Source organism: Ranitomeya imitator, chromosome 4 (genome assembly GCF_032444005.1).
Source record: "Ranitomeya imitator isolate aRanImi1 chromosome 4, aRanImi1.pri, whole genome shotgun sequence".
NCBI classification, from domain to species: Eukaryota; Metazoa; Chordata; class Amphibia; order Anura; family Dendrobatidae; genus Ranitomeya; species Ranitomeya imitator.
In genome coordinates this window covers 453,929,058-453,943,603 of record NC_091285.1, presented here as the reverse complement: position 1 = coordinate 453,943,603, position 14,546 = coordinate 453,929,058, and the positions used below count along the sequence as shown (strand labels likewise).

General features: G+C 47.7%; 25 non-coding genes across 25 annotated transcripts; all 25 read right to left on the bottom strand.

Annotated features, from left to right (window-relative positions):
- Window positions 1-564: 564 nt before the first annotated feature.
- On the bottom strand, window positions 565-638 carry TRNAI-AAU (transfer RNA isoleucine (anticodon AAU)). The gene has a single exon. It is a non-coding gene; the product is annotated as a tRNA-Ile (tRNA).
- A 214-nt stretch (window positions 639-852) lies between these two features.
- TRNAD-GUC (transfer RNA aspartic acid (anticodon GUC)) lies at window positions 853-924 on the bottom strand. Its single transcript has one exon. It is a non-coding gene; the product is annotated as a tRNA-Asp (tRNA).
- A 736-nt stretch (window positions 925-1,660) lies between these two features.
- On the bottom strand, window positions 1,661-1,734 carry TRNAI-AAU (transfer RNA isoleucine (anticodon AAU)). Its single transcript has one exon. It is a non-coding gene; the product is annotated as a tRNA-Ile (tRNA).
- A 215-nt stretch (window positions 1,735-1,949) lies between these two features.
- Window positions 1,950-2,021, bottom strand: TRNAD-GUC (transfer RNA aspartic acid (anticodon GUC)). The gene has a single exon. It is a non-coding gene; the product is annotated as a tRNA-Asp (tRNA).
- Window positions 2,022-2,757: 736 nt separating this feature from the next.
- TRNAI-AAU (transfer RNA isoleucine (anticodon AAU)) lies at window positions 2,758-2,831 on the bottom strand. The gene has a single exon. It is a non-coding gene; the product is annotated as a tRNA-Ile (tRNA).
- A 215-nt stretch (window positions 2,832-3,046) lies between these two features.
- TRNAD-GUC (transfer RNA aspartic acid (anticodon GUC)) lies at window positions 3,047-3,118 on the bottom strand. The gene has a single exon. It is a non-coding gene; the product is annotated as a tRNA-Asp (tRNA).
- A 736-nt stretch (window positions 3,119-3,854) lies between these two features.
- TRNAI-AAU (transfer RNA isoleucine (anticodon AAU)) lies at window positions 3,855-3,928 on the bottom strand. Its single transcript has one exon. It is a non-coding gene; the product is annotated as a tRNA-Ile (tRNA).
- Window positions 3,929-4,143: 215 nt separating this feature from the next.
- Window positions 4,144-4,215, bottom strand: TRNAD-GUC (transfer RNA aspartic acid (anticodon GUC)). Its single transcript has one exon. It is a non-coding gene; the product is annotated as a tRNA-Asp (tRNA).
- A 736-nt stretch (window positions 4,216-4,951) lies between these two features.
- On the bottom strand, window positions 4,952-5,025 carry TRNAI-AAU (transfer RNA isoleucine (anticodon AAU)). Its single transcript has one exon. It is a non-coding gene; the product is annotated as a tRNA-Ile (tRNA).
- A 215-nt stretch (window positions 5,026-5,240) lies between these two features.
- TRNAD-GUC (transfer RNA aspartic acid (anticodon GUC)) lies at window positions 5,241-5,312 on the bottom strand. Its single transcript has one exon. It is a non-coding gene; the product is annotated as a tRNA-Asp (tRNA).
- A 736-nt stretch (window positions 5,313-6,048) lies between these two features.
- Window positions 6,049-6,122, bottom strand: TRNAI-AAU (transfer RNA isoleucine (anticodon AAU)). Its single transcript has one exon. It is a non-coding gene; the product is annotated as a tRNA-Ile (tRNA).
- A 215-nt stretch (window positions 6,123-6,337) lies between these two features.
- Window positions 6,338-6,409, bottom strand: TRNAD-GUC (transfer RNA aspartic acid (anticodon GUC)). Its single transcript has one exon. It is a non-coding gene; the product is annotated as a tRNA-Asp (tRNA).
- A 1,025-nt stretch (window positions 6,410-7,434) lies between these two features.
- TRNAD-GUC (transfer RNA aspartic acid (anticodon GUC)) lies at window positions 7,435-7,506 on the bottom strand. The gene has a single exon. It is a non-coding gene; the product is annotated as a tRNA-Asp (tRNA).
- A 736-nt stretch (window positions 7,507-8,242) lies between these two features.
- On the bottom strand, window positions 8,243-8,316 carry TRNAI-AAU (transfer RNA isoleucine (anticodon AAU)). Its single transcript has one exon. It is a non-coding gene; the product is annotated as a tRNA-Ile (tRNA).
- Window positions 8,317-8,531: 215 nt separating this feature from the next.
- TRNAD-GUC (transfer RNA aspartic acid (anticodon GUC)) lies at window positions 8,532-8,603 on the bottom strand. The gene has a single exon. It is a non-coding gene; the product is annotated as a tRNA-Asp (tRNA).
- Window positions 8,604-9,339: 736 nt separating this feature from the next.
- On the bottom strand, window positions 9,340-9,413 carry TRNAI-AAU (transfer RNA isoleucine (anticodon AAU)). Its single transcript has one exon. It is a non-coding gene; the product is annotated as a tRNA-Ile (tRNA).
- Window positions 9,414-9,627: 214 nt separating this feature from the next.
- Window positions 9,628-9,699, bottom strand: TRNAD-GUC (transfer RNA aspartic acid (anticodon GUC)). Its single transcript has one exon. It is a non-coding gene; the product is annotated as a tRNA-Asp (tRNA).
- A 736-nt stretch (window positions 9,700-10,435) lies between these two features.
- TRNAI-AAU (transfer RNA isoleucine (anticodon AAU)) lies at window positions 10,436-10,509 on the bottom strand. Its single transcript has one exon. It is a non-coding gene; the product is annotated as a tRNA-Ile (tRNA).
- Window positions 10,510-10,724: 215 nt separating this feature from the next.
- Window positions 10,725-10,796, bottom strand: TRNAD-GUC (transfer RNA aspartic acid (anticodon GUC)). The gene has a single exon. It is a non-coding gene; the product is annotated as a tRNA-Asp (tRNA).
- A 736-nt stretch (window positions 10,797-11,532) lies between these two features.
- Window positions 11,533-11,606, bottom strand: TRNAI-AAU (transfer RNA isoleucine (anticodon AAU)). The gene has a single exon. It is a non-coding gene; the product is annotated as a tRNA-Ile (tRNA).
- Window positions 11,607-11,821: 215 nt separating this feature from the next.
- On the bottom strand, window positions 11,822-11,893 carry TRNAD-GUC (transfer RNA aspartic acid (anticodon GUC)). Its single transcript has one exon. It is a non-coding gene; the product is annotated as a tRNA-Asp (tRNA).
- A 736-nt stretch (window positions 11,894-12,629) lies between these two features.
- On the bottom strand, window positions 12,630-12,703 carry TRNAI-AAU (transfer RNA isoleucine (anticodon AAU)). The gene has a single exon. It is a non-coding gene; the product is annotated as a tRNA-Ile (tRNA).
- Window positions 12,704-12,918: 215 nt separating this feature from the next.
- On the bottom strand, window positions 12,919-12,990 carry TRNAD-GUC (transfer RNA aspartic acid (anticodon GUC)). Its single transcript has one exon. It is a non-coding gene; the product is annotated as a tRNA-Asp (tRNA).
- A 736-nt stretch (window positions 12,991-13,726) lies between these two features.
- On the bottom strand, window positions 13,727-13,800 carry TRNAI-AAU (transfer RNA isoleucine (anticodon AAU)). The gene has a single exon. It is a non-coding gene; the product is annotated as a tRNA-Ile (tRNA).
- Window positions 13,801-14,015: 215 nt separating this feature from the next.
- On the bottom strand, window positions 14,016-14,087 carry TRNAD-GUC (transfer RNA aspartic acid (anticodon GUC)). The gene has a single exon. It is a non-coding gene; the product is annotated as a tRNA-Asp (tRNA).
- Between the last annotated feature and the right edge of the window lie 459 nt (window positions 14,088-14,546).

Sequence of the window (14,546 nt, the reverse complement as noted above, 5' to 3'; positions counted from 1 at the left end):
ATGATGGCAAAGCTGTCTATAGTGTCTGGGAGCTTTTGTCAAACTTTTGCTCGGCAGACCAATAATGGCCTCATTCAGACAGCTGTATTTTCAGGACGGCATACTGACCCTAGCATGACCTAATATCAAGTCTAGTAAGTTAAAGATTGCCACAGCTACATTGATACATCACCAGAACCGCCGTCAGTGCCTGGCTGCGGAAACAGCACTTCCATCAGCATATGACTACATCAGCATATGAGTTCAACACAAGACCCATCATCAGTACATGAATACAGCACCAGAGACACCATCAGCACATAAACACAGCACCAAGCTTAACACAGAGATCCATTGCAATGGCGCAATGGTCAACAGCAAAATACGCTGCAACTATACTATCTGCTTGCTACAGGCTTCAAATAACACCACCACACCATAGGGACAACTACTTCTGCAAATCAGTTAGGCATGCAATTCTACACAGAAAGCACTATGAACAAAACGCGGAGTAAAAAGAAACAAGCTTCAGCATCGACCTACCTGGGATGAAACGAGTGCACGGGACCTCTAAAAAGCTGTGCTTGGCCCGTACGGGGATCGAACCCGCGACCTTGGCGTTATTAGCACCACGCTCTAACCAACTGAGCTAACCGGCCATGGGTGGGGCGTTTATCCCCTACGCAAAGAACTGGAAATAGGTATGAGCGCAAATAATTCCCTTTTGGGGGGGGATGGATTTATCACACAATGTAGAGACTTCTGGTGGCAGTAAAGTGACAATCAAACAATAAAATATCAAAAGCCCCTGAATATGAATTTATTGCCAGCAGGATCAGCTTCTCGGAGCAAATTCAAGAATATAAGAGAGGCCTCCCCGTCGGGGAATCGAACCCCGGTCTCCCGCGTGACAGGCGGGGATACTTACCACTATACTAACGAGGATTGGCTGTGCCGTCACCTCTGGCATCGCACTCCGAGAAAGTGCACACGCGGTATGTGAATGATCAGATGAACCCCTGTTGGCCAGGCTCCTTTTTCGTTTTGGCACTTTCAGACAAGGGAGGCGAGACTGTGAAGAAAACTGCAATTTTTGGGAGAGAGAGCAGCCGCCCTAATGATGGCAAAGCTGTCTATAGTGTCTGGGAGCTTTTGTCAAACTTTTGCTCGGCAGACCAATAATGGCCTCATTCAGACAGCTGTATTTTCAGGACGGCATACTGACCCTAGCATGACCTAATATCAAGTCTAGTAAGTTAAAGATTGCCACAGCTACATTGATACATCACCAGAACCGCCGTCAGTGCCTGGCTGCGGAAACAGCACTTCCATCAGCATATGACTACATCAGCATATGAGTTCAACACAAGACCCATCATCAGTACATGAATACAGCACCAGAGACACCATCAGCACATAAACACAGCACCAAGCTTAACACAGAGATCCATTGCAATGGCGCAATGGTCAACAGCAAAATACGCTGCAACTATACTATCTGCTTGCTACAGGCTTCAAATAACACCACCACACCATAGGGACAACTACTTCTGCAAATCAGTTAGGCATGCAATTCTACACAGAAAGCACTATGAACAAAACGCGGAGTAAAAAGAAACAAGCTTCAGCATCGACCTACCTGGGATGAAACGAGTGCACGGGACCTCTAAAAAGCTGTGCTTGGCCCGTACGGGGATCGAACCCGCGACCTTGGCGTTATTAGCACCACGCTCTAACCAACTGAGCTAACCGGCCATGGGTGGGGCGTTTATCCCCTACGCAAAGAACTGGAAATAGGTATGAGCGCAAATAATTCCGTTTTGGGGGGGGGATGGATTTATCACACAATGTAGAGACTTCTGGTGGCAGTAAAGTGACAATCAAACAATAAAATATCAAAAGCCCCTGAATATGAATTTATTGCCAGCAGGATCAGCTTCTCGGAGCAAATTCAAGAATATAAGAGAGGCCTCCCCGTCGGGGAATCGAACCCCGGTCTCCCGCGTGACAGGCGGGGATACTTACCACTATACTAACGAGGATTGGCTGTGCCGTCACCTCTGGCATCGCACTCCGAGAAAGTGCACACGCGGTATGTGAATGATCAGATGAACCCCTGTTGGCCAGGCTCCTTTTTCGTTTTGGCACTTTCAGACAAGGGAGGCGAGACTGTGAAGAAAACTGCAATTTTTGGGAGAGAGAGCAGCCGCCCTAATGATGGCAAAGCTGTCTATAGTGTCTGGGAGCTTTTGTCAAACTTTTGCTCGGCAGACCAATAATGGCCTCATTCAGACAGCTGTATTTTCAGGACGGCATACTGACCCTAGCATGACCTAATATCAAGTCTAGTAAGTTAAAGATTGCCACAGCTACATTGATACATCACCAGAACCGCCGTCAGTGCCTGGCTGCGGAAACAGCACTTCCATCAGCATATGACTACATCAGCATATGAGTTCAACACAAGACCCATCATCAGTACATGAATACAGCACCAGAGACACCATCAGCACATAAACACAGCACCAAGCTTAACACAGAGATCCATTGCAATGGCGCAATGGTCAACAGCAAAATACGCTGCAACTATACTATCTGCTTGCTACAGGCTTCAAATAACACCACCACACCATAGGGACAACTACTTCTGCAAATCAGTTAGGCATGCAATTCTACACAGAAAGCACTATGAACAAAACGCGGAGTAAAAAGAAACAAGCTTCAGCATCGACCTACCTGGGATGAAACGAGTGCACGGGACCTCTAAAAAGCTGTGCTTGGCCCGTACGGGGATCGAACCCGCGACCTTGGCGTTATTAGCACCACGCTCTAACCAACTGAGCTAACCGGCCATGGGTGGGGCGTTTATCCCCTACGCAAAGAACTGGAAATAGGTATGAGCGCAAATAATTCCGTTTTGGGGGGGGGATGGATTTATCACACAATGTAGAGACTTCTGGTGGCAGTAAAGTGACAATCAAACAATAAAATATCAAAAGCCCCTGAATATGAATTTATTGCCAGCAGGATCAGCTTCTCGGAGCAAATTCAAGAATATAAGAGAGGCCTCCCCGTCGGGGAATCGAACCCCGGTCTCCCGCGTGACAGGCGGGGATACTTACCACTATACTAACGAGGATTGGCTGTGCCGTCACCTCTGGCATCGCACTCCGAGAAAGTGCACACGCGGTATGTGAATGATCAGATGAACCCCTGTTGGCCAGGCTCCTTTTTCGTTTTGGCACTTTCAGACAAGGGAGGCGAGACTGTGAAGAAAACTGCAATTTTTGGGAGAGAGAGCAGCCGCCCTAATGATGGCAAAGCTGTCTATAGTGTCTGGGAGCTTTTGTCAAACTTTTGCTCGGCAGACCAATAATGGCCTCATTCAGACAGCTGTATTTTCAGGACGGCATACTGACCCTAGCATGACCTAATATCAAGTCTAGTAAGTTAAAGATTGCCACAGCTACATTGATACATCACCAGAACCGCCGTCAGTGCCTGGCTGCGGAAACAGCACTTCCATCAGCATATGACTACATCAGCATATGAGTTCAACACAAGACCCATCATCAGTACATGAATACAGCACCAGAGACACCATCAGCACATAAACACAGCACCAAGCTTAACACAGAGATCCATTGCAATGGCGCAATGGTCAACAGCAAAATACGCTGCAACTATACTATCTGCTTGCTACAGGCTTCAAATAACACCACCACACCATAGGGACAACTACTTCTGCAAATCAGTTAGGCATGCAATTCTACACAGAAAGCACTATGAACAAAACGCGGAGTAAAAAGAAACAAGCTTCAGCATCGACCTACCTGGGATGAAACGAGTGCACGGGACCTCTAAAAAGCTGTGCTTGGCCCGTACGGGGATCGAACCCGCGACCTTGGCGTTATTAGCACCACGCTCTAACCAACTGAGCTAACCGGCCATGGGTGGGGCGTTTATCCCCTACGCAAAGAACTGGAAATAGGTATGAGCGCAAATAATTCCGTTTTGGGGGGGGGATGGATTTATCACACAATGTAGAGACTTCTGGTGGCAGTAAAGTGACAATCAAACAATAAAATATCAAAAGCCCCTGAATATGAATTTATTGCCAGCAGGATCAGCTTCTCGGAGCAAATTCAAGAATATAAGAGAGGCCTCCCCGTCGGGGAATCGAACCCCGGTCTCCCGCGTGACAGGCGGGGATACTTACCACTATACTAACGAGGATTGGCTGTGCCGTCACCTCTGGCATCGCACTCCGAGAAAGTGCACACGCGGTATGTGAATGATCAGATGAACCCCTGTTGGCCAGGCTCCTTTTTCGTTTTGGCACTTTCAGACAAGGGAGGCGAGACTGTGAAGAAAACTGCAATTTTTGGGAGAGAGAGCAGCCGCCCTAATGATGGCAAAGCTGTCTATAGTGTCTGGGAGCTTTTGTCAAACTTTTGCTCGGCAGACCAATAATGGCCTCATTCAGACAGCTGTATTTTCAGGACGGCATACTGACCCTAGCATGACCTAATATCAAGTCTAGTAAGTTAAAGATTGCCACAGCTACATTGATACATCACCAGAACCGCCGTCAGTGCCTGGCTGCGGAAACAGCACTTCCATCAGCATATGACTACATCAGCATATGAGTTCAACACAAGACCCATCATCAGTACATGAATACAGCACCAGAGACACCATCAGCACATAAACACAGCACCAAGCTTAACACAGAGATCCATTGCAATGGCGCAATGGTCAACAGCAAAATACGCTGCAACTATACTATCTGCTTGCTACAGGCTTCAAATAACACCACCACACCATAGGGACAACTACTTCTGCAAATCAGTTAGGCATGCAATTCTACACAGAAAGCACTATGAACAAAACGCGGAGTAAAAAGAAACAAGCTTCAGCATCGACCTACCTGGGATGAAACGAGTGCACGGGACCTCTAAAAAGCTGTGCTTGGCCCGTACGGGGATCGAACCCGCGACCTTGGCGTTATTAGCACCACGCTCTAACCAACTGAGCTAACCGGCCATGGGTGGGGCGTTTATCCCCTACGCAAAGAACTGGAAATAGGTATGAGCGCAAATAATTCCGTTTTGGGGGGGGGATGGATTTATCACACAATGTAGAGACTTCTGGTGGCAGTAAAGTGACAATCAAACAATAAAATATCAAAAGCCCCTGAATATGAATTTATTGCCAGCAGGATCAGCTTCTCGGAGCAAATTCAAGAATATAAGAGAGGCCTCCCCGTCGGGGAATCGAACCCCGGTCTCCCGCGTGACAGGCGGGGATACTTACCACTATACTAACGAGGATTGGCTGTGCCGTCACCTCTGGCATCGCACTCCGAGAAAGTGCACACGCGGTATGTGAATGATCAGATGAACCCCTGTTGGCCAGGCTCCTTTTTCGTTTTGGCACTTTCAGACAAGGGAGGCGAGACTGTGAAGAAAACTGCAATTTTTGGGAGAGAGAGCAGCCGCCCTAATGATGGCAAAGCTGTCTATAGTGTCTGGGAGCTTTTGTCAAACTTTTGCTCGGCAGACCAATAATGGCCTCATTCAGACAGCTGTATTTTCAGGACGGCATACTGACCCTAGCATGACCTAATATCAAGTCTAGTAAGTTAAAGATTGCCACAGCTACATTGATACATCACCAGAACCGCCGTCAGTGCCTGGCTGCGGAAACAGCACTTCCATCAGCATATGACTACATCAGCATATGAGTTCAACACAAGACCCATCATCAGTACATGAATACAGCACCAGAGACACCATCAGCACATAAACACAGCACCAAGCTTAACACAGAGATCCATTGCAATGGCGCAATGGTCAACAGCAAAATACGCTGCAACTATACTATCTGCTTGCTACAGGCTTCAAATAACACCACCACACCATAGGGACAACTACTTCTGCAAATCAGTTAGGCATGCAATTCTACACAGAAAGCACTATGAACAAAACGCGGAGTAAAAAGAAACAAGCTTCAGCATCGACCTACCTGGGATGAAACGAGTGCACGGGACCTCTAAAAAGCTGTGCTTGGCCCGTACGGGGATCGAACCCGCGACCTTGGCGTTATTAGCACCACGCTCTAACCAACTGAGCTAACCGGCCATGGGTGGGGCGTTTATCCCCTACGCAAAGAACTGGAAATAGGTATGAGCGCAAATAATTCCCTTTTGGGGGGGGGATGGATTTATCACACAATGTAGAGACTTCTGGTGGCAGTAAAGTGACAATCAAACAATAAAATATCAAAAGCCCCTGAATATGAATTTATTGCCAGCAGGATCAGCTTCTCGGAGCAAATTCAAGAATATAAGAGAGGCCTCCCCGTCGGGGAATCGAACCCCGGTCTCCCGCGTGACAGGCGGGGATACTTACCACTATACTAACGAGGATTGGCTGTGCCGTCACCTCTGGCATCGCACTCCGAGAAAGTGCACACGCGGTATGTGAATGATCAGATGAACCCCTGTTGGCCAGGCTCCTTTTTCGTTTTGGCACTTTCAGACAAGGGAGGCGAGACTGTGAAGAAAACTGCAATTTTTGGGAGAGAGAGCAGCCGCCCTAATGATGGCAAAGCTGTCTATAGTGTCTGGGAGCTTTTGTCAAACTTTTGCTCGGCAGACCAATAATGGCCTCATTCAGACAGCTGTATTTTCAGGACGGCATACTGACCCTAGCATGACCTAATATCAAGTCTAGTAAGTTAAAGATTGCCACAGCTACATTGATACATCACCAGAACCGCCGTCAGTGCCTGGCTGCGGAAACAGCACTTCCATCAGCATATGACTACATCAGCATATGAGTTCAACACAAGACCCATCATCAGTACATGAATACAGCACCAGAGACACCATCAGCACATAAACACAGCACCAAGCTTAACACAGAGATCCATTGCAATGGCGCAATGGTCAACAGCAAAATACGCTGCAACTATACTATCTGCTTGCTACAGGCTTCAAATAACACCACCACACCATAGGGACAACTACTTCTGCAAATCAGTTAGGCATGCAATTCTACACAGAAAGCACTATGAACAAAACGCGGAGTAAAAAGAAACAAGCTTCAGCATCGACCTACCTGGGATGAAACGAGTGCACGGGACCTCTAAAAAGCTGTGCTTGGCCCGTACGGAGATCGAACCCGCGACCTTGGCGTTATTAGCACCACGCTCTAACCAACTGAGCTAACCGGCCATGGGTGGGGCGTTTATCCCCTACGCAAAGAACTGGAAATAGGTATGAGCGCAAATAATTCCGTTTTGGGGGGGGGATGGATTTATCACACAATGTAGAGACTTCTGGTGGCAGTAAAGTGACAATCAAACAATAAAATATCAAAAGCCCCTGAATATGAATTTATTGCCAGCAGGATCAGCTTCTCGGAGCAAATTCAAGAATATAAGAGAGGCCTCCCCGTCGGGGAATCGAACCCCGGTCTCCCGCGTGACAGGCGGGGATACTTACCACTATACTAACGAGGATTGGCTGTGCCGTCACCTCTGGCATCGCACTCCGAGAAAGTGCACACGCGGTATGTGAATGATCAGATGAACCCCTGTTGGCCAGGCTCCTTTTTCGTTTTGGCACTTTCAGACAAGGGAGGCGAGACTGTGAAGAAAACTGCAATTTTTGGGAGAGAGAGCAGCCGCCCTAATGATGGCAAAGCTGTCTATAGTGTCTGGGAGCTTTTGTCAAACTTTTGCTCGGCAGACCAATAATGGCCTCATTCAGACAGCTGTATTTTCAGGACGGCATACTGACCCTAGCATGACCTAATATCAAGTCTAGTAAGTTAAAGATTGCCACAGCTACATTGATACATCACCAGAACCGCCGTCAGTGCCTGGCTGCGGAAACAGCACTTCCATCAGCATATGACTACATCAGCATATGAGTTCAACACAAGACCCATCATCAGTACATGAATACAGCACCAGAGACACCATCAGCACATAAACACAGCACCAAGCTTAACACAGAGATCCATTGCAATGGCGCAATGGTCAACAGCAAAATACGCTGCAACTATACTATCTGCTTGCTACAGGCTTCAAATAACACCACCACACCATAGGGACAACTACTTCTGCAAATCAGTTAGGCATGCAATTCTACACAGAAAGCACTATGAACAAAACGCGGAGTAAAAAGAAACAAGCTTCAGCATCGACCTACCTGGGATGAAACGAGTGCACGGGACCTCTAAAAAGCTGTGCTTGGCCCGTACGGGGATCGAACCCGCGACCTTGGCGTTATTAGCACCACGCTCTAACCAACTGAGCTAACCGGCCATGGGTGGGGCGTTTATCCCCTACGCAAAGAACTGGAAATAGGTATGAGCGCAAATAATTCCGTTTTGGGGGGGGGATGGATTTATCACACAATGTAGAGACTTCTGGTGGCAGTAAAGTGACAATCAAACAATAAAATATCAAAAGCCCCTGAATATGAATTTATTGCCAGCAGGATCAGCTTCTCGGAGCAAATTCAAGAATATAAGAGAGGCCTCCCCGTCGGGGAATCGAACCCCGGTCTCCCGCGTGACAGGCGGGGATACTTACCACTATACTAACGAGGATTGGCTGTGCCGTCACCTCTGGCATCGCACTCCGAGAAAGTGCACACGCGGTATGTGAATGATCAGATGAACCCCTGTTGGCCAGGCTCCTTTTTCGTTTTGGCACTTTCAGACAAGGGAGGCGAGACTGTGAAGAAAACTGCAATTTTTGGGAGAGAGAGCAGCCGCCCTAATGATGGCAAAGCTGTCTATAGTGTCTGGGAGCTTTTGTCAAACTTTTGCTCGGCAGACCAATAATGGCCTCATTCAGACAGCTGTATTTTCAGGACGGCATACTGACCCTAGCATGACCTAATATCAAGTCTAGTAAGTTAAAGATTGCCACAGCTACATTGATACATCACCAGAACCGCCGTCAGTGCCTGGCTGCGGAAACAGCACTTCCATCAGCATATGACTACATCAGCATATGAGTTCAACACAAGACCCATCATCAGTACATGAATACAGCACCAGAGACACCATCAGCACATAAACACAGCACCAAGCTTAACACAGAGATCCATTGCAATGGCGCAATGGTCAACAGCAAAATACGCTGCAACTATACTATCTGCTTGCTACAGGCTTCAAATAACACCACCACACCATAGGGACAACTACTTCTGCAAATCAGTTAGGCATGCAATTCTACACAGAAAGCACTATGAACAAAACGCGGAGTAAAAAGAAACAAGCTTCAGCATCGACCTACCTGGGATGAAACGAGTGCACGGGACCTCTAAAAAGCTGTGCTTGGCCCGTACGGGGATCGAACCCGCGACCTTGGCGTTATTAGCACCACGCTCTAACCAACTGAGCTAACCGGCCATGGGTGGGGCGTTTATCCCCTACGCAAAGAACTGGAAATAGGTATGAGCGCAAATAATTCCCTTTTGGGGGGGGATGGATTTATCACACAATGTAGAGACTTCTGGTGGCAGTAAAGTGACAATCAAACAATAAAATATCAAAAGCCCCTGAATATGAATTTATTGCCAGCAGGATCAGCTTCTCGGAGCAAATTCAAGAATATAAGAGAGGCCTCCCCGTCGGGGAATCGAACCCCGGTCTCCCGCGTGACAGGCGGGGATACTTACCACTATACTAACGAGGATTGGCTGTGCCGTCACCTCTGGCATCGCACTCCGAGAAAGTGCACACGCGGTATGTGAATGATCAGATGAACCCCTGTTGGCCAGGCTCCTTTTTCGTTTTGGCACTTTCAGACAAGGGAGGCGAGACTGTGAAGAAAACTGCAATTTTTGGGAGAGAGAGCAGCCGCCCTAATGATGGCAAAGCTGTCTATAGTGTCTGGGAGCTTTTGTCAAACTTTTGCTCGGCAGACCAATAATGGCCTCATTCAGACAGCTGTATTTTCAGGACGGCATACTGACCCTAGCATGACCTAATATCAAGTCTAGTAAGTTAAAGATTGCCACAGCTACATTGATACATCACCAGAACCGCCGTCAGTGCCTGGCTGCGGAAACAGCACTTCCATCAGCATATGACTACATCAGCATATGAGTTCAACACAAGACCCATCATCAGTACATGAATACAGCACCAGAGACACCATCAGCACATAAACACAGCACCAAGCTTAACACAGAGATCCATTGCAATGGCGCAATGGTCAACAGCAAAATACGCTGCAACTATACTATCTGCTTGCTACAGGCTTCAAATAACACCACCACACCATAGGGACAACTACTTCTGCAAATCAGTTAGGCATGCAATTCTACACAGAAAGCACTATGAACAAAACGCGGAGTAAAAAGAAACAAGCTTCAGCATCGACCTACCTGGGATGAAACGAGTGCACGGGACCTCTAAAAAGCTGTGCTTGGCCCGTACGGGGATCGAACCCGCGACCTTGGCGTTATTAGCACCACGCTCTAACCAACTGAGCTAACCGGCCATGGGTGGGGCGTTTATCCCCTACGCAAAGAACTGGAAATAGGTATGAGCGCAAATAATTCCGTTTTGGGGGGGGGATGGATTTATCACACAATGTAGAGACTTCTGGTGGCAGTAAAGTGACAATCAAACAATAAAATATCAAAAGCCCCTGAATATGAATTTATTGCCAGCAGGATCAGCTTCTCGGAGCAAATTCAAGAATATAAGAGAGGCCTCCCCGTCGGGGAATCGAACCCCGGTCTCCCGCGTGACAGGCGGGGATACTTACCACTATACTAACGAGGATTGGCTGTGCCGTCACCTCTGGCATCGCACTCCGAGAAAGTGCACACGCGGTATGTGAATGATCAGATGAACCCCTGTTGGCCAGGCTCCTTTTTCGTTTTGGCACTTTCAGACAAGGGAGGCGAGACTGTGAAGAAAACTGCAATTTTTGGGAGAGAGAGCAGCCGCCCTAATGATGGCAAAGCTGTCTATAGTGTCTGGGAGCTTTTGTCAAACTTTTGCTCGGCAGACCAATAATGGCCTCATTCAGACAGCTGTATTTTCAGGACGGCATACTGACCCTAGCATGACCTAATATCAAGTCTAGTAAGTTAAAGATTGCCACAGCTACATTGATACATCACCAGAACCGCCGTCAGTGCCTGGCTGCGGAAACAGCACTTCCATCAGCATATGACTACATCAGCATATGAGTTCAACACAAGACCCATCATCAGTACATGAATACAGCACCAGAGACACCATCAGCACATAAACACAGCACCAAGCTTAACACAGAGATCCATTGCAATGGCGCAATGGTCAACAGCAAAATACGCTGCAACTATACTATCTGCTTGCTACAGGCTTCAAATAACACCACCACACCATAGGGACAACTACTTCTGCAAATCAGTTAGGCATGCAATTCTACACAGAAAGCACTATGAACAAAACGCGGAGTAAAAAGAAACAAGCTTCAGCATCGACCTACCTGGGATGAAACGAGTGCACGGGACCTCTAAAAAGCTGTGCTTGGCCCGTACGGGGATCGAACCCGCGACCTTGGCGTTATTAGCACCACGCTCTAACCAACTGAGCTAACCGGCCATGGGTGGGGCGTTTATCCCCTACGCAAAGAACTGGAAATAGGTATGAGCGCAAATAATTCCGTTTTGGGGGGGGGATGGATTTATCACACAATGTAGAGACTTCTGGTGGCAGTAAAGTGACAATCAAACAATAAAATATCAAAAGCCCCTGAATATGAATTTATTGCCAGCAGGATCAGCTTCTCGGAGCAAATTCAAGAATATAAGAGAGGCCTCCCCGTCGGGGAATCGAACCCCGGTCTCCCGCGTGACAGGCGGGGATACTTACCACTATACTAACGAGGATTGGCTGTGCCGTCACCTCTGGCATCGCACTCCGAGAAAGTGCACACGCGGTATGTGAATGATCAGATGAACCCCTGTTGGCCAGGCTCCTTTTTCGTTTTGGCACTTTCAGACAAGGGAGGCGAGACTGTGAAGAAAACTGCAATTTTTGGGAGAGAGAGCAGCCGCCCTAATGATGGCAAAGCTGTCTATAGTGTCTGGGAGCTTTTGTCAAACTTTTGCTCGGCAGACCAATAATGGCCTCATTCAGACAGCTGTATTTTCAGGACGGCATACTGACCCTAGCATGACCTAATATCAAGTCTAGTAAGTTAAAGATTGCCACAGCTACATTGATACATCACCAGAACCGCCGTCAGTGCCTGGCTGCGGAAACAGCACTTCCATCAGCATATGACTACATCAGCATATGAGTTCAACACAAGACCCATCATCAGTACATGAATACAGCACCAGAGACACCATCAGCACATAAACACAGCACCAAGCTTAACACAGAGATCCATTGCAATGGCGCAATGGTCAACAGCAAAATACGCTGCAACTATACTATCTGCTTGCTACAGGCTTCAAATAACACCACCACACCATAGGGACAACTACTTCTGCAAATCAGTTAGGCATGCAATTCTACACAGAAAGCACTATGAACAAAACGCGGAGTAAAAAGAAACAAGCTTCAGCATCGACCTACCTGGGATGAAACGAGTGCACGGGACCTCTAAAAAGCTGTGCTTGGCCCGTACGGGGATCGAACCCGCGACCTTGGCGTTATTAGCACCACGCTCTAACCAACTGAGCTAACCGGCCATGGGTGGGGCGTTTATCCCCTACGCAAAGAACTGGAAATAGGTATGAGCGCAAATAATTCCGTTTTGGGGGGGGGATGGATTTATCACACAATGTAGAGACTTCTGGTGGCAGTAAAGTGACAATCAAACAATAAAATATCAAAAGCCCCTGAATATGAATTTATTGCCAGCAGGATCAGCTTCTCGGAGCAAATTCAAGAATATAAGAGAGGCCTCCCCGTCGGGGAATCGAACCCCGGTCTCCCGCGTGACAGGCGGGGATACTTACCACTATACTAACGAGGATTGGCTGTGCCGTCACCTCTGGCATCGCACTCCGAGAAAGTGCACACGCGGTATGTGAATGATCAGATGAACCCCTGTTGGCCAGGCTCCTTTTTCGTTTTGGCACTTTCAGACAAGGGAGGCGAGACTGTGAAGAAAACTGCAATTTTTGGGAGAGAGAGCAGCCGCCCTAATGATGGCAAAGCTGTCTATAGTGTCTGGGAGCTTTTGTCAAACTTTTGCTCGGCAGACCAATAATGGCCTCATTCAGACAGCTGTATTTTCAGGACGGCATACTGACCCTAGCATGACCTAATATCAAGTCTAGTAAGTTAAAGATTGCCACAGCTACATTGATACATCACCAGAACCGCCGTCAGTGCCTGGCTGCGGAAACAGCACTTCCATCAGCATATGACTACATCAGCATATGAGTTCAACACAAGACCCATCATCAGTACATGAATACAGCACCAGAGACACCATCAGCACATAAACACAGCACCAAGCTTAACACAGAGATCCATTGCAATGGCGCAATGGTCAACAGCAAAATACGCTGCAACTATACTATCTGCTTGCTACAGGCTTCAAATAACACCACCACACCATAGGGACAACTACTTCTGCAAATCAGTTAGGCATGCAATTCTACACAGAAAGCACTATGAACAAAACGCGGAGTAAAAAGAAACAAGCTTCAGCATCGACCTACCTGGGATGAAACGAGTGCACGGGACCTCTAAAAAGCTGTGCTTGGCCCGTACGGGGATCGAACCCGCGACCTTGGCGTTATTAGCACCACGCTCTAACCAACTGAGCTAACCGGCCATGGGTGGGGCGTTTATCCCCTACGCAAAGAACTGGAAATAGGTATGAGCGCAAATAATTCCCTTTTGGGGGGGGGATGGATTTATCACACAATGTAGAGACTTCTGGTGGCAGTAAAGTGACAATCAAACAATAAAATATCAAAAGCCCCTGAATATGAATTTATTGCCAGCAGGATCAGCTTCTCGGAGCAAATTCAAGAATATAAGAGAGGCCTCCCCGTCGGGGAATCGAACCCCGGTCTCCCGCGTGACAGGCGGGGATACTTACCACTATACTAACGAGGATTGGCTGTGCCGTCACCTCTGGCATCGCACTCCGAGAAAGTGCACACGCGGTATGTGAATGATCAGATGAACCCCTGTTGGCCAGGCTCCTTTTTCGTTTTGGCACTTTCAGACAAGGGAGGCGAGACTGTGAAGAAAACTGCAATTTTTGGGAGAGAGAGCAGCCGCCCTAATGATGGCAAAGCTGTCTATAGTGTCTGGGAGCTTTTGTCAAACTTTTGCTCGGCAGACCAATAATGGCCTCATTCAGACAGCTGTATTTTCAGGACGGCATACTGACCCTAGCATGACCTAATATCAAGTCTAGTAAGTTAAAGATTGCCACAGCTACATTGATACATCACCAGAACCGCCGTCAGTGCCTGGCTGCGGAAACAGCACTTCCATCAGCATATGACTACATCAGCATATGAGTTCAACACAAGACCCATCATCAGTACATGAATACAGCACCAGAGA